The following is a 16,987-nucleotide window of genomic DNA, read 5'->3' on the forward strand; positions in this document are numbered from 1 at the left end:
AACCTAGCCGGTTTTAGATTTAAAAACTGCTCTACTAGCTGGTGCATCTGTCAATTCCCATGGTCATTCCCTTGACTACCATTTGTTCCATTAGTAGCGGCAGCCTTAGCGGCTTGGTTAACGGTGGCAGCTTGTTCTTGAGCCTACCTACTCATCAAATATCCAATTTCCTCTAGAGCCCTAAGGACTCCATCCACTCTCGGGTCCTCCCTAACTAGTGCCCTTGAACTAGACGCTCCTCTAGTACCTCTAACGCAGTTGCTCATCCTCGCCAAGTTTCACAACACCTGGACCACTATAATTCCATCAAGGAATTAGAGATCTAAGCCATCTACTCAAGTATAGCGGTTCCACACTGCTTATTACGACAATAATCATAAAACTAACAACTAGTCATCCGTAAAGCTCTACGCATATCTTAGCAAGGCAAACATCAAACACTCAACATGAAAACAATCAAACATGTCAATCACGGGTGCATATTCATATATCATGAACAACGCACCAAACCCTTATAAACACTTAAGGTCTCTCTATCTAACCATCCCAAAATCATCGTTCCTTATCACTTTAGAACTCATCCAAACTTGGATCAAGCTGACCTTGCTCTGATACCAAACAAACAGGGATGTCACGCCCCGAATCATATGAGCACACCAACATCCCACCTGGCCACACGTGAATCCAAATTTCCAAGAATTAGTAGCCAACAAATTTGAACTAACGGTGAATGAAAAGCACATGCGAAAGCGAATACAAAACTCCATACATAACAATACTATTCGATGACTTGGGATAGGAAAATAGAACTTATATAAACACATATCCTTTACAACATCCCAGCCCATGGCTACAAAAGCCATATGTACAAGCCTAAGACCACTTACAACAAAAACGATCAAGTGGTCGAAACCTAGCTCTTCGACTAGGAGGATGCTCCCAAAAAAAGTCAAGGGGCGACTATCCTATGTTGACACCTGATTTTTTATCAAGTGTTCCTTAGTTTTATTTCATAAAATTCACAAAAATTCATAAAAAGTAAAAAAATTGAAAAATCAAGTTTGGTAGCCTTGGCCAAGCATAAGGAACCATTTTTCAAAATTTTTTTTTCATATTTTGCGTTTTTTTTAATATTTTCAAAAAATAGGAAAATACAAGAAAATTCAAGAAAAATACTTCCCGAGTTCACAAAAATATAGAAAAATGTTCCATATTTTTATTTTAATTCCGTTTTCATATTGACCTCAAGAAAAATTAAAAATTGAATTCAATTTTAGGTGTTTCTTCACAACACCAAGGGTTGAATTTGCCTAAAAAATGCAATTTGAGTCTTTTTATTTGCAAATTCTGAATATCTTGAGTCAAGACATTCAATTTCAGTCCTCTGCAACTTCAATTTAACCAATTTCTCCCTCAATTGCTCGAATTGCACGGATTAGGCAAAATACCCAATTATTCTTTGCAATTTAGTCCTTGGGATTTTTAATTTGTGAAATTACTTTTAATCAAGGGACTTTCATGGCAAAATTGGAGTAGCTCCCAAGGTTTTCATACATTCCGAATCGATTGGCATGGTTAATTTGATCCAATTTGGTCATTTGGGTGTTCAATTGAGCTTTTCCCCGATTTGCAATTTAAGAAACATTTGGGGTTTTCATAGAAATTGATGGGAACTTTTGGGCAAAATCACATTTTTAGATAATATTCGACCCCCGAGTTCAATTTTGAGGTTTAATTGTAAAAATTCCTCATGAATTTTGATTAATTTTGAAAATTGCAAGTCGGGATCGGTTCATACCTGTTTGACCGCCGATTGGACCGGTTGAACGGGTCCAAACAGTGTTGTCTTCCTCCTCGAGCTCGCGCCATTTCGCAGGTTTGAAGGCCGAAGTTTGACGGCTAAATTGGATGACCATTCGACTATAATTGAGTGAGATTGGGGAGGCGTGTCGCGACCCTCTCCCATCGGCGGGATAGTGGCGATCAAGGCGAGGTTAACGAGCCGCGCTTCCGATCCGGTTGGCTGTGGATCTTGGCGCACGGGTCCCTCCCGAGACCCATTACTTGAATCGCGATGTGAAGAAGATTCTCAAATATTGGGATCGACCTTAGTATGGTCGGGTGACATGTGCACAATGTACATGCATATGGAATCGCCATCGATCAATTTTTGGAGGGTATGATCGGGAACCCTATCGAGCGGTCGGAAGAAACCGTTCGATTTTACGAAAACCGGAGAAGTGGGTTCGGGAACTTGGTCACGTCGAGATTTACAACAACGCCCTTTCGATTACCAAAGTTGAGTGATTTTCTAACCTAGGAAATCATACGGATGAAATTTAGGGCAAGGTAGGCTCTAACGATCTAAGATATTATGCAGACGGAAATTTGCTAACCTATCAATCACAATCAAGAATATGAAGGCGCAATCAAGATAATCTTAATCAAATTAAGCAATCAATCCAGCATGGCATGTCTAATATAGCCCTATCGGTTCGGAGAAAGATCTATTCAAGTTCCGGGATGATTCGGGAAATTTTTGGGGCCAAGTGCCCGGAACGGTAAAATGGTCATTTTTAAAGGTTTGGGACCCAAAAACCACAAAATAAGGTCGAGCCAATTGAATGTGGCCATTTCCCATTTTTTGTGATTTTTCAGAATTTTTTTGGAATTTTTCTAATTTTTTTGGATTTTTTATTTATTTTCTGAAAATCAATAATTTTTCGGATCGATATAAATCGACCTTCGAAACTTCAAAATTTTTTGATCCAGACTATAAGAGTGTCGAATTGATCTAGACATTTCTTAGAATTTTTTTGGGAAAACCTGGGAATTTTTAAGAATTTTATTGATTTGTTTGGATTTTTAGAAAATTTTATGATTTTTTTATTAATTTTTCGGATTGGGTCAACCCGGTCAACACCGGGTCAACCCGACCATGACTCGACTCGAGACCCGCTCTGGACTAAACGACGCTGTATCTATTTATTTCAATTTTTTTTGTTTTTCTAAACAATTTCCTAATATCCGATAATACAAAAATTAGACGGACGGCTACAATTAATCCTAGAATTGATCTCGGCCGTTCGCTCACTCGAGCCCACGTATAACCCGCGACACCTGATCACATCTACCCCGTATACGAAAATGATGCCGCATCGTCCCTAGATGGACGGCCACGATTTAAACTTAGATTTGATCCGGACCATTCGCTCACCCGAGATCAAAACGATGCCGCATCAAACTTCTCCCCAGAACGACGTCGCACATTGACTTCCTCAAACGACACCGTTTATGCATTTTTTATTTTCTAACTATTAAACGAATTATTAGAAAATACAAAAATCTAATCTAATGGCCTAGAATTAAACTAACCTATTTATCACAACCGTTGGATTAAATCTGACTCGGCCTATTCGCGCCAACGGCTACGCCGACTCGGACTCGAGCTAGACCAATCGGGACACGACACATCAGACGCTAACTCGTTGACAAAGACACGACAGCTCGTCTTCAACCTCTCGACGACACTAGAATCAACGGCCGACGCTTCTCCGGCAAGATCTCAACGGAATGACACAAAACTACCTCCAATCGACTCGACTCGACAAGCGGATCAACATATCGTAGAATCGAGCAATTCTATCCGCCAAATCGAGACTATCAAGCTTCGCACAGTATCGATGTCGTAGAGTTCAATCACACAACATAGAGCATAACAGGCTAATTCAATCACAGGAAACACTTGAATGAGGTTTAGGATCCTTACCTGCAGGGTCGATTGACCTGTTTTAGTCTAAGATTTGCCTAGACAGGCTTTGACGAGAACCGACAATGGAGGTTGAAGTTCACAGACTCGATTGGAGGTTTTTACGCAAAATCAAAGCAAAGCGAAGATGCAGAAGTGGTCAGCAACGTTTGGGGATCAAAACGCACACAATAATTGCAACAATCGTGCCTGTGACAGTGCTATGCCATGAACGTGCAGAGTTGAGCTCGAGAGGTCGACTCACCGATTTTGAAGGTCGCAGGTTGATTGAGCTGGTGCGATCGCTTCACGGAGTTGGTGTGAAGCTTCTGGACTTGGTTGCAGGCCTCGATTCACTATGGATTGATAGGACGAAGTACTCACAGTACGAGCTCAAATTCTCGACCACACGGGCGGGAGAACAAGCTCTCTCTCTCTCTCTCTCTCTAGCTCTCTGAATGCATTGCGAGCAAAATGAGCCTCTCTTCGATTCGCGAAGCTTCTCAATCCTTTTATACTTGTTTCAAATTTTGGCGCGTCGGGAGGAGCTTCACCGACCCTCTCACACGTGCGCACACGTGCAATTGGGTCGCCGGACGGCGACGGAATTAGTTGGGATTCCGTCTAGGTCCGTTAGGCCTTTCGTTGAACTCAAACGAGCACAAATTTCACGCGGTTTCAAGAATGTTGACTTTTTCGAGCCTTTGTAGCTTTGATCGCTTCACCGGCGCTCCTCCGGCGACCATAGACCTCGAGGTTGGGTTCAATCGACGCGTATCAACTTGAGGAACCAAACGCCGACGTTAATTGATTCGATTATCACCAATTGGCCTGTCAATTTGGTCGTCAAAATTAGTCCAAGTCTTGTTCACTCGCGCGGGAGTTTTGAGGAAGAAGACGACATCGTTCGGGACCGGTTTGACCGGTCTGACCGGCGGTGAGACCGGTCCGAACCGGTTCGGACTTACAATTTTCAAAATTAATCAAAATCCGTGGGAAATTTTTACAATTAAACCTCAAAATTAAACTTAGGGGCCTAAATACTGTCTAGAAATATGATTTTGTCCAAAAGTTCATATCAATTTCTATGAAAACCCCAAATTTTTCTAAAATCGCAAATTGGGGAAAAGTTCAATTGAATGCCCAAATGATCAAATTGGATCAAATTACCCCTGTCAATCGATTCAGAACATATGAAAACCTTAAGGAGTAGTCCAATTTTACCATGAAAGTCCTTGGATTAAAAGTAATTTCGGAAATTGGAAATCCCGGGGACTAAATTGCAAAGATTTTGGGGATTTTTGCCCAATTCGTGCAATTCGTGCAATTGGGAGCGAAATTGATTAAATTGAAGTTGTAGAGGACTAAAGTTTAATGTCTTGACTCAAGATATGAAAAATTTGCAAATAAAAAGACTTAAATAGGATTTTTTAAGCGAACTCAACCTTTGGTGTTGTGAAAACACCTAAAATTGAATTTAATTTTTAATTTTTCTTGAGGTCAATATGAAGAGGGGATTAAAAGAAAAATATGGAACATTTTTCTGTATTTTTTTGACCTCCGGAAGTATTTTTTTGTGATTTTTTTTTGTATTTTCTTAGTTTTCGAAAATTAAAAAAATGAAAAAAATTATTTTTTGTTCAAAAATGGTTCCTTATGCTTGGGCAAGGCTACCAAACTTGGTTTTTCAATTTTTTGACTTTTTATGAATTTTTGTGAATTTTATGAAATAAAACTAAAAAATACTTGATAAAAAATCATTTGTCAATAGCTGCCCCTCTTTGAAAGTAATCTCGGTTAGAGTTTGCTTTCAAAGACAAAGTGACACCTGAATCTTTAATCGACTCAACTGGGGAAAAGTTTAAGAAAAATGAGTCTCAACATTCAATCATCTTACCTTTGCCGTTGAAGTTTAAAATTTTATGGAGAAATCACTTCGGCTCATTCTCGATGTGAGAAAGAAAAAGAGAGAGAGAAATTTATCCGCATCCCACTCATCGGTGGTCTGAAGATTGTCAGTCGGAAGTTGATAGAACGAGTTCACGAGATTACCTTTGAGCGATTCATGAGGTCCGTTTTTGCGAGCAACGCCCGTTTGATGGTAGTATCTTTTTCAGTAGTTTGAAAGTTAAAAGGGAGGGTTTACCCTGCAATAAGGGATTTTATCCTTTAAAAGAAGATTGGCTATCCTGTAAGAATGAATTCACCTGTTAAAAGGAAATTGGTTATCCTGTAGAAAGGAATTCATCTATTGAAAGGAAATTGGCTATCCTATAGAAAGGAATTCACCTATTGAAAGGAAATTGGCTATCCCGTAAGAAGGAATTCACCTATTGAAAGGAGATTGGCTATCTTGTAAGAAGGAATTCACCTATTGAAAGGAAATTGGCTATCCTGTAGAAAGGAATTCACCTATTGAAAGGAAATTGGTTATCCTGTAAGAAGGAGTTCACATATTAAAAGGAAATTGGCTATCCCGTAAGGAGTTCACCTATTAAAAAGAAATTGGCTATCTTGTAAGAAAGAGTTCACCTATTAAAAGGAAATTAGTTATCCTGTAAAAATGAATTCACCATTTAGAAGGATCACCCTAATGTCTTTCTTCTAGGATCGATTAAAGCGGTAACAAGGATATTGTTCCAAAGACCTATGATTACTCGGAATCCTTTGGAAACTTAAACTAAATTTCAGATTTAAAAGAGGGAGAGTGCCATCTAAAGACCTAGAATGACTAGAGAAGCTACAGAAGCTCAAACCCGATTTTCAGATTTAAAAAAAATGAGGGTGCCATCTGAGGACCTAAGATTACTAAAGAACCTACGGAAGATCAAACCCGATTTTCGGATTTTAAAAAGATGAGGGTGCCATCCGAGGACCTAGGATTACTAGCGAACCTACATAAGCTCAAACCCTATTTTCGGATTTAAAAGATGAGGGTGCCATCCGAGGACCTAGGATTACTATAGAACCTTCAGAAGCTCAAACTCGATTTTTAGATTTAAAAGATGAGAGTGCCATCCGAGGACCTAGGATTACTAGAGAACCTACAGAAGCTCAAACCCGATTTTTCGGATTTTAAAAGTTGAGGGTGCCATCTAAGGACCTAGGATTACTAGCGAACCTACTGAAGCTTAAACTCGATTTTCGGATTTAAAAGATGAGGGTGCCATCCGAGGACCTACGATTACTAGCAAACCTATATAAATTCAAACTCGATTTTCAGATTTTAAAAGTTGAGGGTGCCATCTGAGGACCTAGGATTACTAGCGAACCTACAGAAGCTTAAACCCGATTTTCAGATTTAAAAAGATGAGGGTGCCATCTGAGTACCTAGGATTACTAGCGAACCTACAGAAGCTCAAACCCAATTTTCAGATTTAAAAGAGGAAGATCCGAGGACCCGGGGATGCCGGAAGACTTGCGGAAAATCCAAATTAGTCGGATCTTTAAGAATGTAGTCACTCTGAGGATTTGGGGATACGGGAAAACCTGCTGAAATTCAACCAAACGTCATTAGAACTGCTATTTTCAAAGCAATCCAGTGGATCGAGGACCATGAATCATGACGAAGAAAAGGCGATTCTATGTTTTGGGGAAAAACTTAGGAATCCCAATTAAAAGTTCTCAAGTAGTATTCGTGAAAGAAGCTTGTTCAAACACATTGTCGAGAGGCACACATGCTCAAATCTCCACTGGGGAAGGATTTTGAATATCACGATTTGAGTATTCTTCAAAAAGGTTGTTTTAAAAGTTTTCAAAAGGATTTCCTTCATCCAAGAGGGCTTCTCACCATTTGGGAAGGCTTTCTCAAAACTCGGATATGCTCTCAGAAGTCCTAATCTTAAGGTTTCGGGATCATTCGAGATGCATACAATCTGATTGATCGGAGAAGACATTTAAGAGGGACCGTAATTTGGGCTCGGTCATAGGCTTCTCAAAAGATATTCATTTTTGAAGCTACGAAAAGAATATTTCTTCGGGTCTATAAGTCAAGAACCCCGAAGATATGATAAGACAGGATTGTACTTACCTCTTTAAGCGGTAGCTTCCCGTGTGATCTCTTGCATTAACCTGAGACACCTTTAGATCGAGAAAATTTTTGGCGATAGGTTGTATTTTGGTTTAAGGCGGGTTTTTTGAGAAATGTCATATTTTCAAAATAGGGGTGAACACGGGCGATCACCTTGATATTCTTACCAGCAGTTGTTTGCTTTGAGGATGATTCATAAATATCTTTCTTCAACCGAGTTTGAGGATTTTCCTCTTTTTTCATTGTGATTCTTCAAATTTTGTCTCTTCTTCTTCTTATTTTCTTCTTTTCTTTTATGAGACGATTTTTAAATGGGCTTTGGCCTTTACTTTTACCATGCACTTTGCTTTTTCGAGCCCTGTTGTCTCTTGTCATTTTCTGCATTGATTGGCTCTTTTTGAGACTAGGACCGAAAATTCCTCCAATTATGCTTTTGACTTATTGCTGGTAATTTATTTGTCTTGCCCCAGTATAGGGAGGTGATCACCAACAATGGTTTAGAAATGAAGATTATAAAGGCTTAAATTGGCTCATCAAAGGATAAAGTGTTTGGGGATATAGAAATGAAGTACTTTTCTTCACATGAAGGTGTTCCAAGCCTATGCGAGAAATCACCTGAAGCTATCACAAAAAGATTGATGTAGGTTAGCACAATAATGTCTTACCTTGATTTTCTTCTTCAAGGAATCAGCCAATGAACCTCCAAATATGCCCTAGTGCGGGGTGGTTCTTGACGGGATTTTATTCAGAAAAACTTCTCCCTTTTTGGTTCGGAATGGTTGTAAAGTGGTATAAGTGTGTATGGAAAATTTGAAATGAAAATGCCCTTCATCATTTCAATCCATGTAATCATCGCGAATGACCCCTACGTCCCAAGATTAAGCTTTTTCTCTCTATCACCTTCACTCATCTCTCAAGTGTATCGGGGACGTGTTTGAGGACGAAGTTTGCCTCTTTTCATCTAAAGGATCATCCCTTTGAAAGGCCTTCAAAACATACCCTTTTGTAGGACCTCAGGGCGTTTTCATCAAAATTCACTATCGGTGGAAATTCTCTTCACAAAAGATATATTCAAAAGGTGTTTGTGAAATTTAAAAAAGGATGTTTCTTTAAAAGGCCTTGCAGCTTTGTCTTAGTGTGAAGCATGATAACGTTTTTCTAATGAAGATGAGTGTCTTTCATAAAGGAAGAGAGCCTCAAACCTGTCTTCTTCAAATGCTGATTCCTATTTCTTGGAGAATCAAAAGAAAACAATCGACTATAGATATTCAAAATTTCAGATCAAAGCTGTTTCGCGACTTAACCAACCGCTTCTCGGGATTCTTCATGACCCAAAGTCCTCTTGTAAAATATAAACATATGCGGATGCAGGTATGCGAGCGACATGCAAATGCAAATTTCATGTGACTCAGATTTGCTCATCAATCAATTCGGAGCTTGATTTTATTTCAAGGATAGTATTTCTTCACGGCATCTACATTAACCGGATTTGTCAATTCTTCTCCATCCAAGTTCACAAGGATAAGAGCTCCCCCGGACAAAACTTTCTGGATTACGTAGGGGCCCTCATAGTTTGGCGTAAACTTGCCTCCCCGGTGTAGGGCATTTGGGAGTACTTTTCTCACAAAAGGGTAAGTTTTGAAGGCCCCGAGGTCCTACAAAATAGGGGTGCAACACGGGGTACGTGATTAGTTAATCACGAAAATGAGGGGTGTAACACGAGAACTTCCCGAGAGGTCACCCATCCTAGTACTACTCTCGCCCAAGCATGCTTAACTTCGAAGTTCTGATGGGATCCGTTGCATTAGTGCTGGTATGATCGCACCCGTTATGTTATGCATTGCAAATATATTTGTAATAAATGCCCTTCCCCTACTTGAGAAATGTTTAAAACTTTCTTTTTTTCCGATTTTCGTGCCATGTTGCGTGATTAGTTAACGGGATATTCCTCGGAAATGACAAACTAAGAAAAAAAATTCCCACGAATCGAAATTCGCACGTAAGTTTTGATCTAGATGGACACACGGGGCCCGTAAGTAATTTTCGGAAAGCTCGTTCCGAATCGGTCACATTGGGCCCCGTTATGCCTTCCCGAGTGCATTTCTTGAGTCGTAAAAAAAATTAAAAAATCAAAGACGAAAATGAGGAGTGCAACACGAGGACTTCCTAGGAGGTCACCAATCCTAGTACTACTCTCGCCCAAGCAAGCTTAACTTCGGAGTTCTGATGGGATCCGGTGCATTAGTGCTGATATGATCGCACTCGTTATGTTATGCATTGCAAATATATTTGTAATAAATGCCCTTCCCATTCTGGAGAAATGTTCGAACTTTCTTTTTCCCAGGTTTTCGTGCCCTATTGCGTGATTAGTTAACGGGATATTCCTTGGAAACGACAAACTAAGAAAAAAAATTCCCATGAATCGAAATTCGAACGTAACTTTTGATCCGGATGGACTCACGAGGCCCGTAAGTAATTTTCGGAAAGCTCGTTCCGAACCGGTCACGATGGGCCCCGTTATGCCTTCCCGAGTGCATTTCTTGAGTCGTAAAACAAAAAAAAAAAAAAACGACAACGAGGGGTGCAACACGAGGACCTCCCAGGAGGTCACCCATCCTAGTACTACTCTCGCCCAAGCACGCTTAATTTCGGAATTCTGATGGGATCCAGCGCATTAGTGCTGGTATGATCGCACCCATTATGTTATGCATTGCAAATATATTTGTAATAAATGTCCTTCCCCTTCTTGAGAAATGTTCAAACTTTCTTTTTTCCGAGTTTTTGTGCCATGTTGTGTGATTAGTTAACTGGATATTCCTTGGAAACGACAAACTAAGAAAAAAAATTTCCACAAATCGAAATTCGCACGTAAGTTTTAATCCAGATGGACCCACGGGGCCCGTAAATACTTTTCGGAACGCTCGTTCCGAACCGGTCACGTTGGGACCCGTTATGCCTCCCCGAGTGCATTTCTTGAGTCGTAAAAAAAATTTTAATAAAAAAGACGAAAATGAGGGGTGCAACACGAGGACTTCCTAGGAGGTCACCAATCCTAGTATTACTCTCGCCCAAGTAAGCTTAACTTCGGAGTTCTGATGGAATCCGGTGCATTAGTGCTGGTATGATCGCACCCGTTATGTTATGCATTGCAAATATATTTGTAATAAATGCGCTTCCCCTTCTTGCAAAATGTTTGAACTTTCTTTTTTCCTGGTTTTCGTGCCCTGTTGCGTGATTTGTTAACGGGATATTCCTTGGAAACGACAAACTAAGAAAAAAAATTCCCATGAATCGAAATTCGCACGTAACTTTTGATTCGGATGGATTCACGGGGCCCGTAAGTACTTTTCGGAAAGCTCGTTCTGAAACCGGTCACGTTGGGCCCCGTTATGCCTTCCCGAGTGCATTTTTTGAGTCGTAAAAAAAATTAAAAAAGAAAAAGACGAAAATGAGGGGTGCAACACGAGGACTTCCAAGGAGGTCATCAATCCTTGTATCACTCTTGCCTAAGCAAGCTTAACTTTGGAGTTCCGATGGGATCTGGTGCATTAGTGCTGGTATGATTGCATCCGTTATGTTACACATTGCAAATATATTTGTAATAAATGCCCTTCCCCTTCTTGAGAAATGTTCAGTCTTTTTTTTTTTTCCGGATTTTCGTGCCCTGTTGCGTGATTAGTTAAGGGGATATTCCTTGGATACGACAAACTAAGCAAAAAAAATCCCCATGAATCGAAATTCGCACATAACTTTTAATCCAAATGGACTTACGGGTTACGAGCCCCATTATGCCTTCCCGAGTGCATTTCTAGAGTCGTAAAAAAAATTAAAAAATAAAACACGAAAATGAGGGGTGCAACACGAGAACTTCCCAGGAGGTCACCCATCCTAGTACTACCCTCGCCCAAGCACGTTTAACTCCGGAGTTCTGATGGGATCCAGTGCATTAGTGCTGGTATGATCGCTCTCGTTATGTTATGAATTGCAAATATATTTGTTATAAATGCCCTTCCCCTTCTTGAGAAATGTTCGAACTTTCTTTTTTCCGGGTTTTCGTGCCCTATTGCGTGATTAGTTAACGAGATATTCCTTGGAAACGACAAACTAAGAAAAAAAATCCCCATGAGTCGAAATTCGCACGTAACTTTTGATAAAGATGATCTCGCGGGGCCCGTAAGTACTTTTCGGAAAGCTCGTTCCGAACCGGTCTCGTTGGGCCCCGTTATGCCTTCCCGAGTGCATTTCTTGAGTAGTAAAAAAAATTAAAAAATTAAAAACGAAAACGAGGGGTGCAACACGAGGACTTCCAAGGTGGTCACCTATCCTAGTACTATTCTCGCCCAAGCACGCTTAACTTCGGAGTTCTGATGGGATCCGGTGCATTAGTGCTGGTATGACGGCCCCCGTTATGTTAAGCATTACAAATATATTTTTAATAAATACCCTTCCCCTTCATAAGAAATGTTCGAACTTTCTTTTTTTCGGGTCTTCGTGCCCTATTGCAAGATTAGTTAACGGGATATTCCTTGGAAACGACAAACTAAGAAAAAAATTCCCCATGAATCGAAATTCGCAAGTCACTTTTGATCCGGATGAACTCACGGGCCCTGTGAGTACTTTTCGGAAAGCTCGTTTCAAACCGGTTACGATGGGCCCAGTTATGCCCTCCCGAGTGCTTTTCTTGAGTCGCAAAAAAAATTAAAAACAAAAAAATGAAAACGAGGGGAACAATACGAGGATTTCCTAGGTGGTCAACCATCCTAGTACTACTCTCGCCCAAGCACGCGTAAATTCGAAGTTCTGATGGGATCCGTTGCATTAGTTCTGGTATGATCGCACCCGTTATGTTATGCATTGCAAATATATTTGTAATAAATGCCCTTCCCTTTCTTGAGAAATGTTCGATCTTTCTTTTTTCCGGGTTTTCGTGCCCCGTTGCGTGATTAGTTAACGAGATATTCCTTGGAAACGACAAACTAAGAAAAAAAATCCCCATGAGTCGAAATTCGCACGTAACTTTTGATCCGGATGACCTCGCGGGGCCCGTAAGCACTTTTCGGAAAGCTCGTTCCGAACTGTTCTCGTTGGGCCACGTCATGCCTTCCCGAGTGCATTTCTTGAGCAGCAAAAAAAATTAAAAAATAAAAAACGAAAACGAGGGTTGCAACACGAGGACTTCCTAGGTGGTCACCCATCCTAGTACTACTCTCGCCCAATCACGCTTAACTTCGAAGTTCTGATGGGATCCGGTGCATTAGAGCTGGTATGACCGCCCCCGTTATGTTAAGCATTACAAATATATTTTTAATAAATACCCTTCCCTTTCTTAAGAAATGTTCGAACTTTCTTTTTTCCGGGTCTTCGTGCCCTGTTGCATGATTAGTTAACGGGATATTCCTTGGAAACGACAAACTAAGAAAAAAAATCCCCATGAATCGAAAGTCGCACGTCACTTTTGATCTAGATGGACTCACGGGGCCCGTGAGTACTTTTCGGAAAGCTCGTTTCGAACCGGTCACGTTGGGCCCAGTTATGCCTTCCCGAGTGCATTTCTTGAGTCAAGAAAAACATTAAAAACAAAAAAAAAACGGAAATGAGGGGTGCAATACGAGGACTTCCTAGGTGGTCAACCATCCTAGTACTACTCTCGCCCAAGCACGCGTAACTCCGGAGTTCTGATGGGATCCGTTGCATTAGTTCCGGTATGATCAAACTCATTATGTTATGCATTGCAAATATATTTGTAATAAATGCCCTTCCCCTTCTCGAGAAATGTTTGAACTTTCTTTTTTCCGGGTTTTCGTGCCCGGTTGCGTGATTAGTTAACGGGATATTCCTTGGAAACGACAAACCAAGAAAACAAATCCCCATGAATCGAAATTCGCACATAACTTTTGATCCCGATTGACTCAAGGGGCCCGTATGTACTTTTCGGAAAGCTTGTTCCGAACAAGTCACGTTGGGCCCCGTTATGCCTCCCGCAGTACATTTCTTGAGTCGTAAAAAAAATTAGAAAATAAAAAACACAAATGGGGGGTGCTACCCGAGGACTTCTCAGGAGGTCATCCATCCTAGTACTACTGTCGCTCAAGCACGCTTAGCTTCGGAGTTCTGATGGGATCCGGTTCATTAGTGCTGGTATGATCACACCCGTTATGTTGTACATTACAAATAGATTTGTAATAAATGCCCTTCCCCTTCTTGCAAAATGTCCGAACTTTCTCTTTTCCTGGTTTTCGTGCCATGTTGCGTGATTAGTTAACAGGATATTCCTTGGAAATGATAAACTAAGAAAAAAAATCCCCATGAATCGAAATTCGCACGTAACTTTTGATCCGGATGGACTCACGGAGCCCGTAAGTACTTTTCGGAAAGCTCGTTCCGAAGCGGTCACGATGCCGCCGTTATGCCCTTCCCGAGTGCAATTCTTGAGTCGTAAAAATAATTAAAAAATAAAAAACGAAAATGAGGGGTGCAACACGAGGACTTCCCAGGAGGTCACCCATCCTAGTACTACTCTAGTCGAAGCAATCTGAACTTTGGAGTTCCGATGGGATCCGGTGCATTAGTGCTGGTATGATTGCATCCGTTATGTTATGCATTGCAAATATATTTGTAATAAATGCCCTTCCCATTCTTGAGAAATGTTTGGTCTTTTTTTTTTTTTTTTTCGGGTTTTCGTGCCCTGTTGCGTGATTAGTTAAGGGGATATTCCTTGGATATGGCAAACTAAGAAAAAAATCCCGATGAATCGAAATTCGCACGTAACTTTTGATCCGGATGGACTCACCGGGCTCGTAAGTACTTTTCGAAAAGCTCGTTCCGAACCGGTCATGATAGGCCCCGTTATGCCATCCCGAGTGCATTTCTTCAGTCGTAAAAAAAACTTATAAAACAAAAAGCGAAAATGAGGGTTGCAACACGAGGACTTCCTAGAAGGTCACCCATCCTAGTACTACTCTCGCCGAAGAACGCATAACTTCGGAGTTCTGATGGGATCCGGTGCATTGGTGCCGGTATCATCGCACCCTTTATGTTATGCATTGCAAATATATTTATAATAAATGCCCTTCCCCATTATGAAAAATGTTCGAACTTTTTTTTTTCTGGTTTTCGTGCCCTGTTACGTGATTAGTTAAGGGGATATTCCATGAAAACGACAAACTAAGAAAAAAAATCCCCATGAATCGAAATTCGCACGTAACTTTTGACCCGGATGGACTCACGGGGCCCGTAAGTATTTTTCGGAAAGCTCGTTCCGAACCGGTCACGATAGGCCCTGTTATGCCTTCCCGAGTGTATTCTTGAGTCGTAAAAAAAATTAAAAAAGAAAAAACGAAAATGAAGGGTGCAACACGAGGACTTCCCAGGAGGTCACCCATCCTAGTACTACTCTCGCCCAAGCACGCTTAACTTCGGTGTTCTGATGGGATCCGGTGCATTAGTACAAGTATGATCGCACCGGTTATGTTATGCATTGCAAATATATTTGTAATAAATGCCCTTCCCCTTCTTGCAAAATATTCGAACTTTCTTTTTTCCTAGTTTTCGTGCCATGTTGCGTGATTAATTAACGGGATAATCCTTGGAAACGACAAACTAAGAAAAAAAATGCCCATGAATCGAAATTAGCACAAAAATTTTGACCCGGATGAACTTACGGGGCCCGTAAGTACTTTTCGGAAAGCTCGTTCTGAACCCGTGACGTTGGGCCCCGTTAAGCCTTCCCGAATGCATTCCTTGAGTCGTAAAAAAAACTTAAAAAATTAAATACGAAAATGAGGGGTGCAACACGAGGACTTCCCAGGATGTCACCCATTCTAGTACTACTCTCGCACAAGCACGCTTAACTTCGGAGTTCTGATGGGATCCGATGCATTAGTGCCGGTATGATCGTACCCCTTATATTTTGCATTGCAAATATATTTGTAATAAATGCCCTTCCCTTTCTTGCAAAATGTTCGAACTTTCTTTTTTCCTGGTTTTCGTGCCCTGTTACGTGATTAGTTAACGGGATATTCCTTGGAAACGACAAACGAAGGAAAAAAATCCTCATGAATCGAAATTCGCACATAACTTTTGACCCGGATGGACTCACGGGGCCCGTAAGTAATTTTCGGAAAGCTCATTCCGAACCGGTCACGATGGGCCCCGTTATACCTTCCCGAGTGCATTTCTTGAGTCGTAAAAAAAATTCAAAAATAAAAAACAAAAATGAGGGGTGCAACACGAGGACTTCCCAAGAGGTCACCCATCCTAGTACTACTCTCGCCGAAGCACGCTTAACTCCGGTAGTTCGATGGGATGCGGTGCATTTGTACATGTAAGATCGCACCCGTTATGTTATGCATTGCAAATATATTTGTAATAAATGCCCTTCCCCTCCTTGTAAAATGTTCGAACTTTCTTTTTTCCTGGTTTTCGTGCCCCGTTGTTGATTAGTTAACGGGATATTCCATGGAAACGACAAACTAAGAAAAAAAATCCCCATGAATCTAAATTCGCACGTAACTTTTGACCCGGATGGACTCACGGGGCCCGTAAGTACTTTTCGGAAAGCTCGCTCCGAACCGGTCACAATGGGCCCCGTTATGCCTTCCCGAGCGCCTTTCTTGATTCGCAAAAAAAATTGAAAAATTAAAAACGAAAATGAGGGGTGCAACACGAGGACTTCCCAAGAGGTCACCCATCCTAGTACTTCTCTCGCCCAAGCACGCTTAACTTCGAAGTTCTGATGGGATCCCGTGCATTAGTGCCGGTATGATCGCACCCCTTATGTGATCCATTGCAAAAATATTTGTAATAAATGCCCTTCCCTTTCTTGCAAAATGTTCGACCTTTCTTTTTTCCTGGTTTTCGTGCCCTGTTGCCTTATTAGTTAATGGGATAGTCCTTGGAAACGACAAACTAAGAAAAAAAATCCGGATGAATCGAAAATCGTACGTAACTTTTGATGCAGATGGACTCACGGGGCCCGTAAGTGCTTTTCGGAAAATTCGTTCCGAATCGGTCACGATGGGCCCCGTTATGCCTTCTCAAGTGCGTTTCTTGAGTCGTAAAAAAAATTAAAAAATAAAAGAAAAAATGAGGGGTGCAACACGAGGACTTTCTAGAAGGTCAACCATCCTAGTACTAATCTCGCCCAAGCACGCTTAACTTCGGAGTTCTGATGGGATCCGGTGTATTAGTGCTGGTATGATCGCACCCGT

At 41.0% G+C, this 16,987-nt stretch overlaps 14 non-coding genes and 4 pseudogenes across 14 annotated transcripts; all 18 read right to left on the bottom strand.

Annotated features, from left to right (window-relative positions):
- Positions 1-9,486: 9,486 nt before the first annotated feature.
- Positions 9,487-9,605, bottom strand: LOC115730363. The gene has a single exon (XR_004014105.2). It is a non-coding gene; the product is annotated as a 5S ribosomal RNA (ribosomal RNA).
- Positions 9,606-9,923: 318 nt separating this feature from the next.
- Positions 9,924-10,042, bottom strand: LOC115730365. The gene has a single exon (XR_004014107.1). It is a non-coding gene; the product is annotated as a 5S ribosomal RNA (ribosomal RNA).
- A 314-nt stretch (positions 10,043-10,356) lies between these two features.
- On the bottom strand, positions 10,357-10,475 carry LOC115730393. The gene has a single exon (XR_004014124.1). It is a non-coding gene; the product is annotated as a 5S ribosomal RNA (ribosomal RNA).
- Positions 10,476-10,792: 317 nt separating this feature from the next.
- Positions 10,793-10,911, bottom strand: LOC115730372. Its single transcript, XR_004014114.1, has one exon. It is a non-coding gene; the product is annotated as a 5S ribosomal RNA (ribosomal RNA).
- A 319-nt stretch (positions 10,912-11,230) lies between these two features.
- On the bottom strand, positions 11,231-11,349 carry LOC115730392 (annotated as a pseudogene).
- Positions 11,350-11,628: 279 nt separating this feature from the next.
- Positions 11,629-11,747, bottom strand: LOC115730394. Its single transcript, XR_004014125.2, has one exon. It is a non-coding gene; the product is annotated as a 5S ribosomal RNA (ribosomal RNA).
- Positions 11,748-12,064: 317 nt separating this feature from the next.
- On the bottom strand, positions 12,065-12,183 carry LOC115730367. The gene has a single exon (XR_004014109.2). It is a non-coding gene; the product is annotated as a 5S ribosomal RNA (ribosomal RNA).
- A 317-nt stretch (positions 12,184-12,500) lies between these two features.
- On the bottom strand, positions 12,501-12,619 carry LOC115730389 (annotated as a pseudogene).
- Positions 12,620-12,936: 317 nt separating this feature from the next.
- On the bottom strand, positions 12,937-13,055 carry LOC115730369. Its single transcript, XR_004014111.1, has one exon. It is a non-coding gene; the product is annotated as a 5S ribosomal RNA (ribosomal RNA).
- A 320-nt stretch (positions 13,056-13,375) lies between these two features.
- Positions 13,376-13,494, bottom strand: LOC115730387 (annotated as a pseudogene).
- Positions 13,495-13,811: 317 nt separating this feature from the next.
- LOC115730384 lies at positions 13,812-13,930 on the bottom strand. The gene has a single exon (XR_007197739.1). It is a non-coding gene; the product is annotated as a 5S ribosomal RNA (ribosomal RNA).
- Positions 13,931-14,247: 317 nt separating this feature from the next.
- On the bottom strand, positions 14,248-14,366 carry LOC115730390. Its single transcript, XR_007197740.1, has one exon. It is a non-coding gene; the product is annotated as a 5S ribosomal RNA (ribosomal RNA).
- A 323-nt stretch (positions 14,367-14,689) lies between these two features.
- Positions 14,690-14,808, bottom strand: LOC115730386. The gene has a single exon (XR_007197738.1). It is a non-coding gene; the product is annotated as a 5S ribosomal RNA (ribosomal RNA).
- Positions 14,809-15,123: 315 nt separating this feature from the next.
- On the bottom strand, positions 15,124-15,242 carry LOC115730364. The gene has a single exon (XR_004014106.1). It is a non-coding gene; the product is annotated as a 5S ribosomal RNA (ribosomal RNA).
- Positions 15,243-15,560: 318 nt separating this feature from the next.
- On the bottom strand, positions 15,561-15,679 carry LOC115730378. The gene has a single exon (XR_004014120.2). It is a non-coding gene; the product is annotated as a 5S ribosomal RNA (ribosomal RNA).
- Positions 15,680-15,996: 317 nt separating this feature from the next.
- LOC115730381 lies at positions 15,997-16,115 on the bottom strand (annotated as a pseudogene).
- Positions 16,116-16,431: 316 nt separating this feature from the next.
- On the bottom strand, positions 16,432-16,550 carry LOC115730375. The gene has a single exon (XR_004014117.2). It is a non-coding gene; the product is annotated as a 5S ribosomal RNA (ribosomal RNA).
- Positions 16,551-16,866: 316 nt separating this feature from the next.
- On the bottom strand, positions 16,867-16,985 carry LOC115730366. Its single transcript, XR_004014108.2, has one exon. It is a non-coding gene; the product is annotated as a 5S ribosomal RNA (ribosomal RNA).
- Between the last annotated feature and the right edge of the window lie 2 nt (positions 16,986-16,987).

The sequence above is a fragment of the Rhodamnia argentea genome, chromosome 2 (assembly GCF_020921035.1).
Source record: "Rhodamnia argentea isolate NSW1041297 chromosome 2, ASM2092103v1, whole genome shotgun sequence".
In the NCBI taxonomy this organism is placed as follows: Eukaryota; Viridiplantae; Streptophyta; class Magnoliopsida; order Myrtales; family Myrtaceae; genus Rhodamnia; species Rhodamnia argentea.